Genomic DNA, 13155 nt, shown 5'->3' on the forward strand with positions numbered 1-13155 from the left:
TGACCACGGTATTCCTCCGCCATAAGTGAGGACATGTACGTATGTATTGTAACGGGGCTGCATATAAATGGCCGTTGTATGCTCTAAAGAATGTATGTATGTATGTATTTTAATGGGGTTGCGTATAAATGGCCGTCATATTCTTTAGAGTATGTATGTATGTATGGTGACGGGGCTGCGTATAAATGGTCGTCGTATCCTCTAGAGTGAGTATGTATGTATCATAGAGGGACTACGTATAAAGAGTCACCGTTTTTAACTCAAAGTATGTATGTATGAGTAGTATGAATGTATTCGTAAAGAGGGATTGCAAATTTCGAGGACGAAATTTTTGTAAGGAGAAGAGATTGTAAGAACCCAAATTTGTATTGTACAGGTTAAGTATGTATAAGAGGGGTAAAATGGGAATTTTGCAGACTTCGTCAACGAAGGTAGTGGATTTCTCGTCGACGAAATTCAGAGCCTCATCGACGAGAAAATACCGAGAGGCGGAGAAACTGGGGAAATATCAGACTTCGTCGACGAGGTCGTCGACATCTCGACAAAAAGCTAGGTTTTTCGTCGACGAAGCCACCTGTTCGTCGACGAAGCCACCTGTTCGTCGATGAAGCCACCTGTTCGTCGACGAAATCCCTCGGGTCAAAGGTCTTTAAAAAGGATATTTTAAGTTTTCTTCATTCCTAAGTTTTGGTTTCTCTCTCTCTCTCTCTCTCTCTCTCTCTCTCTCTCTCTCTCTCTCTCTCTCTCTCTCTCTCTCTCTCTCTCTTCGATTCCTTCACCGTTTGTCGCCGGATTCATAAATCCTAAGTGACAACGAGGATCAGCGAAGGATTCTCTATGTTTCTAGTGGATCAGAATCTCAATTCGAGTGATTTCGGGTTTCGGGCCAAAATCGAGGTAAGGCTCAGTTTTCATTTCTGATTCGGTATATGTGTAGTAGTATGAATTTTAAGTATGTTTTGTATTGTGGTTTGTAGATTTCGGAGTCTCGGTTCGTGGTTTTGAGGACCGTAGAGTTCTTAGTTGGATTTCGGGTTAAGGTAAGGGGATTCTGTTTATATCAGTTTATTTTTGAAATCAAGATCGGTAAGCCTATAGGCTACGATTGTAGGTATGTTTTGGCTACTCATTTAGGGAAATCGATCAAGTAAAAACACGGGATTTTCGGGTTACAATTTTCGAGAAAATTGGGGATTTCAGGTATCATCTCTTATTTGATTGGAAAACCGTTTATGTTGTTTAAACTGTATTATTGAGGTGACCGTAATCCATATTTGCATAAACTGTATACTTGAAATTGTAACGATATGATTTGCCGTAAACCAAATAAGTGTGGTACATGTGTATGTATGTAAATGTTCCAGGTATTTGTGAAAATAACTATGTGGCGGCTTATTACCGTACGCTGAAATGTATAGGGATGTGAGTTCCAAAGTGATTCCAGGTTTTGTGAAAACTAGCTAGGGACGGCTAACTATCGTACGCCGAAATAGCTAGGGACGGCTAACTACCGTACGCCATAACAGCTAGGGGCGGCTAACTACCGTACGCTGTAACAGCTAGGGGCGGCTAACTACCATACACTGTGCCCTGTAACGGTTAACTACCGTGGGTAAGAGTGGCCGGCTCTATATCCGGGGCGCGAAATATCACCAGTATGATTCGACTGGTCACCGAGTGTAGCAACGGACCACAGTGGGCCTAGGTTGACGCAGCGTAGTTTGCACATGGTAACGTAATCGAGGTTAGACCAGGTGACCTTGTGTAGTTGCATATGTAGCAATGGATTCACTATTGATCCTGAGTCGGAAACTTTCGTAGTTTAATGTGTTGGAACGTAACCGCTTTGAGACTAGGTGACTTGTGTAGTTGTGAGTAGTGTGACGACAATGACCATATGTATGTATGTATGTATGTATTTGAGTATCGTATGAACTGGAATGGATTTTGTAGAAATACTGGAATTGTATGGAACTATATGGAAATGTATGGAACTTGTCTTGAAACTGTACGTATTTGTTTCAAACTGTATCGTATGTATGTGTTATGAAGTATGAAAATAACACTAGTATGTCACACACTGATATAACCTGTTTTATCCCTTATTGAAAGGTGTCTCACCCTGAATATATACAAATATTTTTCAGGTCCTTCGGAGCCGAATCTAGCATCCTAGCATCCGGAAGCGGGGGGTGTGTTTAGCTACCACTAGTACCTGATAGGTACAAGTTTTGTAATCGGGTTGTCGTGATGGTTTTGTAGACACCCATAATATATATAGTATTTGTAAGACTGTGTATCCTTGTATGGTATAGACTCTGGTATGGTACAGTTTGATGTAAAGAAAGACCGTATTCTGCTGCGTATATTGATGAGTATGGACATGTGTATGTTTGTTTACAGGGTATCCGTTCACCCACGGGGTCAGACCCTCTTTGTATGTGGTATCATGGATGTTTTTAATGATATAGAGACAGTTTAGGTTACTAAACTCATCCCTGGGTCCCATTTTTGAGTTCAGGGTGTGACAGTAATACTAGAGTATAGGCTTGAGTTGTATAAGGGTAGGAATGGATAAACTAAGGTATTGATAGGAATTTGAGTTTTGTTTCGTAGCCTGGAGGCAAAAATCCCTTGACGGACTTTTGTGATTTTCAGAATCAGTCGACAGTTTCATAAAACCACGGTAAATCCATCGACGGTGATGTTTCCAAGCAGAGAGACTGAAACTTGGAATTTGAATTTGAAGGATAAGATGATTATAGATAATTGGGTGTTAGATGTTTAATTGAGGATTTGAACATTAATTTGGTTACCTATTTTATGATTATGTCAGATATGTTAAGATGCATAAATTTTAAACTTGCCTCTATTATAAATATCCAGGATGGATCCTAGAGGTAAAGGCATGGACGATGAAGGAGGAAACAAGTTGGGAGCTTCCAGTAGAGAAGAGATTGAAACCTCCCAATTGTTGCAAGGTATAGCTCGTCAGGTTAAGGAAGAGATGAGACGAAATTTTGGGGGATCGAGCTACCCACCAGTGAACCAGGGTTATACGATTGATCAATTTACCCACTTGAAACCCTCTGCTTTTGAGGGTGGAACTGACCCAATCAAGGCTGAGACTTGGATGCAAGAGATGGAGAAGATATTACCAATGCTAAATTGCACTGAGGAGCAAAAAGTTCTTTTCACCACCTTCAAGCTGACCGGAGAAGTTGAACGGTGGTGGCGAGCAGTGAATCTATTGGACGAGCAACGTTCAGTACCTATAGCGATGACCTGGGGTCGTTTCAAGCAGGTCTTCTACGACCGATATTTTCCCGCCACCACCAAGAATGCAAAGGCGGAGGAATTTTTCAATTTGACTCAAGGGCACCTCACAGTTCAGCAGTATGCTGGTAGGTTCCTGGAACTTTCCCCGTTTTGCACTTTTCATGGTCCCAAATGAATATAAAAAGATGAGATGGTTTGAAAGGGGCCTAAATCATAGGATTTCATGAACATATGGCATGTTTGCAGATACATGACTTCACAGAACTGGTGGATAAAGCCACTGTTGCAAAGTCAAGTCTACAGAGAGGTGTAGAGACGTCAGAACGAAGGAAGAGACCCGTGTCTCCTAGCCCCCTTGCAAATGTTAGACAAAGGTCCTAGAGGGGAGACAGAGATACTGCGGGTTAGAGGCCAGAAATGAATGATCGAGGACGACAGGGCGACTCGTCACACCCCCACTGTTCTAGATGCAATCAAAGGCATTAGGGATAATGCCGAAGTAGGGGTGTCGTGTGCTATAGATGTGGCAAGTATGGCCATATAGCCCAGGAGTGTCGAGAACCGCCAAACAATGCATTTGCTCCAGATCCGAATCGGAGGAACAACCCGATGCCTCATGGCAGCGGCGGCCTGACGCTTGTTTGTATGCTTGGTACAGCAAAGGGGGACAACACTAAAGGTGCAGGTAATATGTTTACGTTTGCATAAGTAATCATCTTGTTTGACTTTTAGTAATTTGATGCTGTATATTTTAGAATTAATTAAAATGTATGAATGTGGTTAGCTAGTTCTTAAAATTGTGAAAATATGAAAATTAATGAATTTCAAGAACGAAATTCTTTTAAGGAGGGGAGAATGTAATAACCCGAACTCAGAAAAATAAAAGAAAATAAATAAAAGGTAAAGGGGGGAAAATAAAAAAGAGGGGAAAAGAAATTTAACAAGGGTATCAAGCAGGGACTCGTCGATGAATTTGTTCTCCTCATCGACAAATATCCTTCTAGGTTTCGTCGACGAGTACACGTGTCTCGTCAACAAGGATTTACCGAGAGTATGGAAAATTCAGGTTTTTAAACGGTTTGTTGATAAACATTTTGACCTCGTCGACGAATGTTCTTCTTGGCTTCTTCAACGAACCCACGTGTCTCGTCGACGAAGGCCTGGTTATAAATAGGCCTGGGATTTTCTTTTCTGCAAATTTCTCTCTCTTCTCTCATTTTCTCTCTCTGGATTTCGTTTTCCCTATTTATTTTCTTCAAATCCGGCTCCAATTTAGCCCGATTCGACGATCAAAAACTACCACAAGATTCTTGGGAAGATTCGCTACAACATAGGCGGAATAGATTTTTAGTTTGGAGTACTTGGGCAACACTCCAAAACCAAGGTAAGTAAGGTATTATAATATTAAATTAAGTTTTGGGAATGTGTGGGCCTAGGAGATGATAAATGTTAAATATTCATGGGTTAAACTAATTAAGTTAGGATTTTTAGAATACAGGATCTCATTTCCTATTCGATTTTAAGCAGAATCCCGAGGAGCAAGTAAGGGGAAAACGTTATAGCAGTTTTTTTTTATTAATTTTAAACCAGTTAAATTCAAGCATACAAATTATATATTTTTGTGTTGTAAAGACCCAAAAGATTAAAATAATTAGGAGAAAAAAATAAATAAAATTAATTAATTAATTAAAATTATTAATTAACTAATTAGTTAAACATTATTAAATTGATGTATTAAATAAATAAATAAAAATAATAATAATAATAATAATAATAATAATAATAATAATAATTGAAATAAGAGATATATATAAATATATATATATAAGTTATGTAAAAGTTAAAGTTTAATATATATATATATATATATATGTGTGTGTGTGTGTGTGTGTGTGTGTGTGTGTGTTTGAAGATTTCATAGATGGATAAGTTAAAAGTTTAAAATATATATATATTTGAAAATATCTTGAAGCAAAAGCTTCAGAAGAAGAAAGATTTTTTTTTTCTCCAGAGAGGAGCGTCGCCTGAGAGTTTTTGTAGTAACCGGGAAAAAAAAATTTTAAAATAATAATAATAATAATAATAATAATATAATAAAATAAAATTAATTAATTAAATTAACAAGTAAAATGAATAGTATGATAAGCACAAAATATATATATATATAAAAGTAATTATGATATTTTATATATATATATATATATATATATATATATATAATACAAGCTTCTTCAAAGAAAAAGAAAAAGTTTTGAAAAGTCAAATAAATTCAAACCACAAGCTTAAGCTTTGAAAAGTCAAATAAATTCAAACCACAAGCTTAAACTTTGAAAAGTCAAAAAAAAAAAATCCAATTTGAATTGGATTCATTTGGTGTGCGTGAGTGCACTCTTCTCTCTCTTCTCTCTCTCTCTCTCTCTCTCTCTCTCTCTCTCTCTCTCTCTCTCTCTCTCTCTCTCTCTCCTACGACTCTCTCTCTCTTCGATTTCAGGCTCGTTTTATGCCAGATCGACAAACTGAAGCCATCACGATGCTCCTGGCAAAGTTCTCTACAAGTCTGTCGGAGCGGATCGTCAGGGAAACGAAGTTGGATTTCATCCCAAATCCAAGGTAAGGCTTTATATTCAATATTTGGATTTTTGACAGTTGAAAAAAGTGATATATGCGTAAAAATACTGAACTTTAATACTGAAAATTTTCAGTTTCAGGGTATTGATTGGGAAAGTTGGGAATTATCCCTAAGTTGAGGTAAGACTTTTTAAGTCGAATTTGACTTAGTGGTAGTTATAGAAAATGTTGTACGTACGAAAATACTAAACTTTAATTCTGCGAATTTTCATTTTCAGGGTGTTAAGTTAAGAACCTTGTGGGTACGGGGAAGATTTTCTTAGGGGCTTTTCAGGAATCAGGTAAGGGAATAAACTAAACTAGTTTTGTTTTGAGAAAATGCATGTATATATATATATATAGCATCTGGTTTCAGGAAAAATAAATATATTTATATATATGATTTATATTTGAAAAATACTGTTTAAATGATGATATGTTGAATACGTAGAAAATTTGTTTAGTGTGGCATGAGTATAAAAATGTTGTGAAATACTGTTTTTTTTTTTTTTAAATGGGGACTATATGGGTTTTTATGATGGAAAACCGGTGTACGGGCCGAGATATTTTTATATGTATATGTGATTTGCCGGCGTACGGGCCGTGCTATGTGGTTGAGATTTGCCGGCGTACGAGCCGTGCTATGTGATTTGCCTGCGTACGGGCCGTACTTTGTGATTTGCCAGCGTACGGGCTGTGCTATGTGGTTTGCCAGCGTACGGGATGTGCTATGTGATTTGCCGGTGTACGGGCCGTGCTATGTTAAAATGTGTAATACCGGCGTACGGGCCGATGATTTTCATGATACATGTATATATGTGAAATGATATGATTGATGTGAAAATAAATGATATGAGATATTTATGTATCACGGTTTTAGTATATGTATATAATATCAGAACCTGGTTGGCTTGGTCTAGGCTAGCACTTGCATGGTACCGTTGCTATGTGTCCATGGTCCTCGTGATCATGATATCTGTGTTAACGCCGCTGTACGGAGTGGTGTGAGATTGGATGGTCGATGTGGTTATTTTCAAGAAGTGTGCTGTTATCGCCCCTAGTGTACGGACCAGTCTGGGTAGACCCATCAGACCTACAGACTACTGTTTGACTTGGTAGTGGTCGGCCAACCATTGTCAGGTCCCGCATTCGGGCCACACAACCTAGTCATGTGGGGGTAATACATGACAACAGCCAACTAACCTACCAGGATTGTTTTTATGTTATTATTATTATGATATAAGATGAGAAATGTTTATGAAAATGCAGTATGTTCTGCCATGTTTTGATATGCATATGTTTTCCCAGATTTGATAAACAGTATTGAATATGTTATGTATGGTATATGTAGAACACAGAATACTCATGTTGCCACACACTGGTATTAGTTTATTTCCCTTACTAAGAGGTGTCTCACCACTAAATCTTATACATTTTTCAGGAGCCCCTAATAGGAGAGCGGGAAAAGCCTTGCTGATCTAGAGCAGTTGTTTGCCCTCTTTGGAAGGGTAAGTTTTTGGTAGGGACAGTTAGGTTTTGTGGGGATTGTCCCTAGATTTCATTTTTGAGATGTATATACTGTGAGATAGTAATTGTAGTGACTCTGGTATGTGTTATGCACATTATGATGAGATGTATATGATTTTATACTTTCTGCTGCGTAGGCTTCTGCTGTATGTTTTGTTATATCCCTGGTGCCCACGAGTTCAGGTGGATTGTGACCTGCTAAGTTGGAATGTATGATGTGATGATAATTTATTTATATAAAAAAAAAATATATGTGAAAAAGGAGCAGGTCGTGACAGTTTTTCCTGCGCCCTCCACTTGCTCTCCGTCTCCATCTCTCCTTCTCTCAATTTCTCGGCAAGTATGCGGCGGATTGGAAAACGGAAAGTGTCGTTGGATTCCTAGTTCTATTGCCGACATTTCTATTGGAGTAGATTTTTCATGGGAATGGTTTAGGCATTGCTCCTCTGGAAAGGTAATTTTTTCCCATTTTCTCAATTTTGCGTTAAATCTAATGTTAAATCAGTGAATGGGTACCATCACGTGGTCCTAATCGTCGTTGTCGTCATTTTGACGTAAATAATTTTTCAATTGAGATTTTCTAAGCCCTACTCCAAAGCGAAAGTGGGATTTGGGATATTTGAAAAATTAGTTAAATTTGCGGGTATAATTGTAAATTAAAAATTATGACCCTAGAAAATATTTAAATAGTATGTTATTTATGAATAATTTAAATGGAATTAAGATTTTTGAATTAGGGCTTAGGTAAGTGCCACGGGTGTAATTTTGAGCCCGCAAGCATAATTTAGAAAATTAAGTGAAAGTGTTAAATATTAGTTTAAATGTTAATTTGAGGTGTGTGGAGCCTAAGGAAGGCTAGATGGGTAGTATTTTGGAAAAATGAATTAATTAATTTGAGAAATTTAGTAATTTGACTATATTTAAGGGTATATTTATTTATTTAGAATTTATGGGCCTAGAAAATATTAAAATAATATTTTATTTGGGATTAATTACATGGAACTAGAATTTTTAATTCAGGATCCGGGTGAGCACCGCAGGTATTTTTGCGGAGTCCCTGTTGGTGTAGTTCAAGAAAAAAGGTAAGGAGGAAATTTATATATTAAATCAAGTTTTTCATGAATTAAAAATGAATATGTGTTATTTATGTATATATGTTTTTATGTGGGTTTAAAATGCCAGCCATGAAATTTATGCTTTCTGAGCCTAGGATTATCGATATAGTTATGTATGTGTGAAAGTAAACAAACGAAAGTGAAAAGAATTTTATAAGGAATTATGTAAGAAATGAAGTGTATTTTGAGCAAGTAAATGTTAAATGTGGGTTGACTTATTTTATGAGAAATATATATGAATTTTACTGCTAAATTGTGTGGCATGAGAATCTATGCAAATTATATGTTAAATGTATAAGATGCAGGTTAAGTAAGTAAAGCAATGAGAATAAAATATGATATGGACAATTTTGCCTGTGTATGAAAATGCAATCATGTAAAGGTACGACAACTGAAAGTCGGGTTAGCAGATCTAACTTATTTCTATGTGAACTAACTGATGACAGCTAAAAGGAGCTGTGTTAGATTCTAGCACATTTCTATGTAGACTAACAAATGATGGCTAAAGAGCGGTTATTGTACAAAGGAATGAAATGAAAATGTTATGAAATGAAATAACAAGGAATGACAATGCAATGAAATGTGAAATGTGAATGATACAAACGAGAAAGAGTCACTTAAAGTGAAACACAAGGAGTTATGAACATGAAAGAATGTAAATGATTGAATAATGATGGAAAGAATGATGTATTATGATATTAGAAGTATTTATGTATGTAGAACATGTTACGTTTAGGCGGGGCGCACTCTTCGCTTGAGGGCTTGCTGAGTAAGGCGAGTGCACTAGTAGCTTCAGATGTGGCAGTAGCTGTATAACGCATTAGGGCAAAGGGAACCTACTTGTATAGGCGGGTAAGATTCCCTATCCTTAGGGCCTTTGCCGGTAAACTATTATTGAACTGTGTGAGTATGAGATTAATCTACCACTTGAGGGCTTACTGAGTAAGGTGAGTGCTCTGATATGTTTTAATTGTGACCTTAGGGTTACCTAAATATCAGAGCAGAGGGGTGCTACTTGTATGGGCGGGTAATTACCCCTATCCTTGGGTAATCTAGTGGGTTAAATATTTGCATCTGATTGTTTAGGTTCAGAAAACGATTTCAATGTTATATGATGATTTGTAAATGAAATAAAAATGATATCTATTTATCTCATGTTAGCCACACACTGTTTTAATATGTATGTTTCTTCCCTTACTGAGATGTGTCTCACCTGAATATGATTATTTCTTTTTCAAGACATCCTCGAGGTCGAGCTTAGGGAGCTCGAGTGTATTTAGCATTTTGAGGGACTTAAAGAGAAAGGGTATATTTTCATAATACTTTGGGGGAATGTAAATATTTATGTTTTAAGTTTTTATGTTTTAAGCTTGTTGAGAACAGAATGGTTGTGAAAATACTGAAATATTTTTGGAGATGTATGTATATATGGAAATGCAAGTATTGGATGGATACTTTGGATTATAGATAGAAATTAGTAAACTCTGGTATTATATTATATTATGGAGATTTTGTTTATTTTTTTCGCTGCATATGATATAGATTATGGATTATCAAGGATTTTAACAAGTATAACGCGCCGGACCCGGGTTTAAGGGTTCGGGGCGTTACATGTGTAATTTTCTGAATGGTTAGACATTTGGATCAAAATATGATTTTAATTAAATATATCTTATTTGGGAAAAACTGTGTGGTATGAAAATAATTTTCATATTTAAATGGTTGCGATTACTGCTTGATTATAATCATTGTACGCTTGTGGCTACTATTTGGGTTGTAAATTCTATTTGGCTGTGAATATTGCTCAGTTGTGATTATTGTTTGATCGTGAATACTGTGGTAAATATGTTGATGTGCCTGGATAATGGGTTATGCATTGGATGTGTATTGCCCTATGGTTCATGTAAATTGCGATATAGCGTTGGCAGTGGTATGAGGAGGTCGTTATATCGTACCTGATATAATTGCTATATAACGTTGGCAGTGGTATGAGGAGGCCATTATATAGGCATTTATATTAAGGGGGTAAAACATTGGCAGTGGAATGAGGAGTTTGTTTTACCAATTTAATATGAACGAGATTGTGTGTATGAATTTGTAACTTGTGTGGTTGAGAAGCTTGTGTAGTAGCCTGTGTGAATGTAAGTCTTGTGTGGACGGTATTCCCGTGTGGATGTGAGTCCTGTGTGGACATTGATTCTAGTGTGAATATGGACCCTGTGTGGGTGTGAATGAAGAATGTGTATATTGTGTGTGGATTGGTTGTGATATGAGTATACATATGGAACTTTGTGAAATGATTAGTATTGGATGTGTGTAAATTTAATTACATAAGTATTTATTGTAAAGTAAAATTCTCCACCGAGGGCTTGCTGAGAAAGACAAGTGCCCTGATAATTTTCTATTGGTACCAAAGCAAAGGAAAGTTACTTGTATGGGCGGGTAAGCTTCCCTATTCTCGGAGACTTTGCATGGACACATAACCCGAGGGCTTACTGAGTAAGGTGAGTGCCCTAGCATTAGTGTTAGAGCAGAGGGAAGCTACTTGTATGGGCAGGTAGTCTTCCCTATTCTTGTGAATTATCTGTAAAAACAATTATGAATGTGTGTATGTTATCAGATGTTAGTAATGTAATTGATGATGTGGATTTTTTGGTGCTAATAATATTGAATAACAGATGATTATATTTTTGTATGTATTGAACTTTCTTGCACTCATTGTTATAGCCTTTTCTTCCTTACTTAGAGGTGTCTCACCCCAGCGATTTATTACTCTTTTCAGGTCCTTCAGGTGAAAGAGCTTAGAAAGCTCAGGTGTGGGGTTTAGTTTTGTGAGTGCTTAAAGGAACAGATATATGTTGAGTGTTATGTTTAATTTCTTTCCTAGATATGTAATATGGAGAATTTGGTTACACTACTTTATGGGTTTGTTTATTTGTTTATAGTACTCAGGTATTTTATTTGAAGTTGTTTAATTAGTTCTGCTGCGTGAATGGTATCAAAGACGTGTGATTAGTCTCATAACACCTTGGGCCCCACTTGGCGGGTTTGGGGCGTTACAGATTAGGACATTCTTCTTACTCTCAATTCGACACAAATACCAAAGTCAGCATATCAAAACCCTCTGATAGTCACCCTTGTCTTATTTGTCCTTTAGCTAAACAACACAAGCTACCCTTCCCTACTAGCCACCATCAATCCAAAAAATGTTTTGAACTGATACATTATGATATATGGGGTCCATGTAATGAGATTACTCATGATGGTTGCAGGTATTTTTTTTTTGACTATTTTGGATGATTTCAGTAGGTGTACTTGGACTAACATGTTGAAATCAAAATCAAAAGCCAGTACCAATTTGCAAAACTTTTGTGCAATGGTAGAAACCCAATTTGAAACAAAAGTAAAAACCATTTGAAGAGACACTGGAGGAGAGTTTGATAGGAATGATTTTTATCTAAAACATGGGATTTTACACCAAAGGAAATGTATGGAGACACCTCAACAAAATGTTACTATTGAGAGGAAGCATCAACATATTTTGAATGTTGCAAGAGTACTAAAATTTCAAAGTAGCATTTCATTGAAGTATTGGAACCACTGCATTCTCATGACTGTATATCTCATTAATAGAACTCCATCTCCATTGTTAAATCATAAAAGTCCCTTTGATATTTTATTCCAAAGAAAACCCATTTACGCACATTTAAAGGTTTTTGGGTGCTTGGCATTTGCTACCACTTTGGTCAATGGAAGATATAAATTTGATTCTAGGGCTAGAAAGTCTATATTCCTTAGTTATCCCTTTGGAGTCAAAGGATATAGGCTTCTAGACCTAGATACTAGAAAGGTTTTCATTTCTTGAAATGTTGTTTTTTTATGAAACTGTCTTTCCATTCAAAATAGACAAGATCAACCATCTTGACACTAATGTCAGCAACATTGAACCACCACCAAATCCAAATGAATTAAGATTCACTCAAAACTCTATCATTTCCATTCCCATTTTACCTACTCATGACTATTTTGGAGAGACTGTCAACCCCAATACCACTTCAGAAACAGAGTCACTTCAGACACTTGATTCCCAAAATAATGAATTGATCAATCCTGAAAATAACTCCAGACCTGAAACAGAAACTCATGACAACACCCATACACATTTACCCTGAAAATCAATTAGAACAAGGAGAGCTCCTGCTCATTTGCAAGATTTCATATGTCAGCAATCAACTTCTCTTCTTCCATCCCAGAACTTGGCTGAAAAACCAGAATTGATCAGGTAAGCCTTTTCCTCTGAGTGCCACCATATCTTATGATAAGTTGTCCACACCACACAAGGCCTTTGTGACCTCCATAACCTCACACACTGAACCTAAAACTTACTCAGAGGCCAGTACATCATCTGAGTGGGTAGATGCTATGAAAGCTGAAATAACTATTATTGAACTCAATGATACTGGGGTTGTAATGGATTTACCTCCTGGTAAAGAACCAATAGGCTGTAAATAGGTTTACAAAATCAAATTTCTCGTTGATGGTAGTATAGAAAGATACAAGGTCAGACTTGTTGCAAAGGGATACACACAACAGGAGGGGTTGGATTACCATGAAACCTTTTCTCTTG

General features: G+C 36.8%; 1 long non-coding RNA gene across 1 annotated transcript; it reads left to right on the forward strand.

Annotated features, from left to right (window-relative positions):
- Positions 1–5664: 5664 nt before the first annotated feature.
- On the forward strand, positions 5665–11496 carry LOC131146444 (uncharacterized). The gene is made up of 5 exons (XR_009134371.1): positions 5665–5889; positions 5982–6027; positions 6126–6188; positions 7328–7867; positions 11311–11496. It is a non-coding gene; the product is annotated as an uncharacterized LOC131146444 (long non-coding RNA).
- The last annotated feature ends 1659 nt before the right edge of the window (positions 11497–13155 follow it).

The sequence above is a fragment of the Malania oleifera genome, chromosome 13 (assembly GCF_029873635.1).
Source record: "Malania oleifera isolate guangnan ecotype guangnan chromosome 13, ASM2987363v1, whole genome shotgun sequence".
Classification (NCBI taxonomy): Eukaryota; Viridiplantae; Streptophyta; class Magnoliopsida; order Santalales; family Ximeniaceae; genus Malania; species Malania oleifera.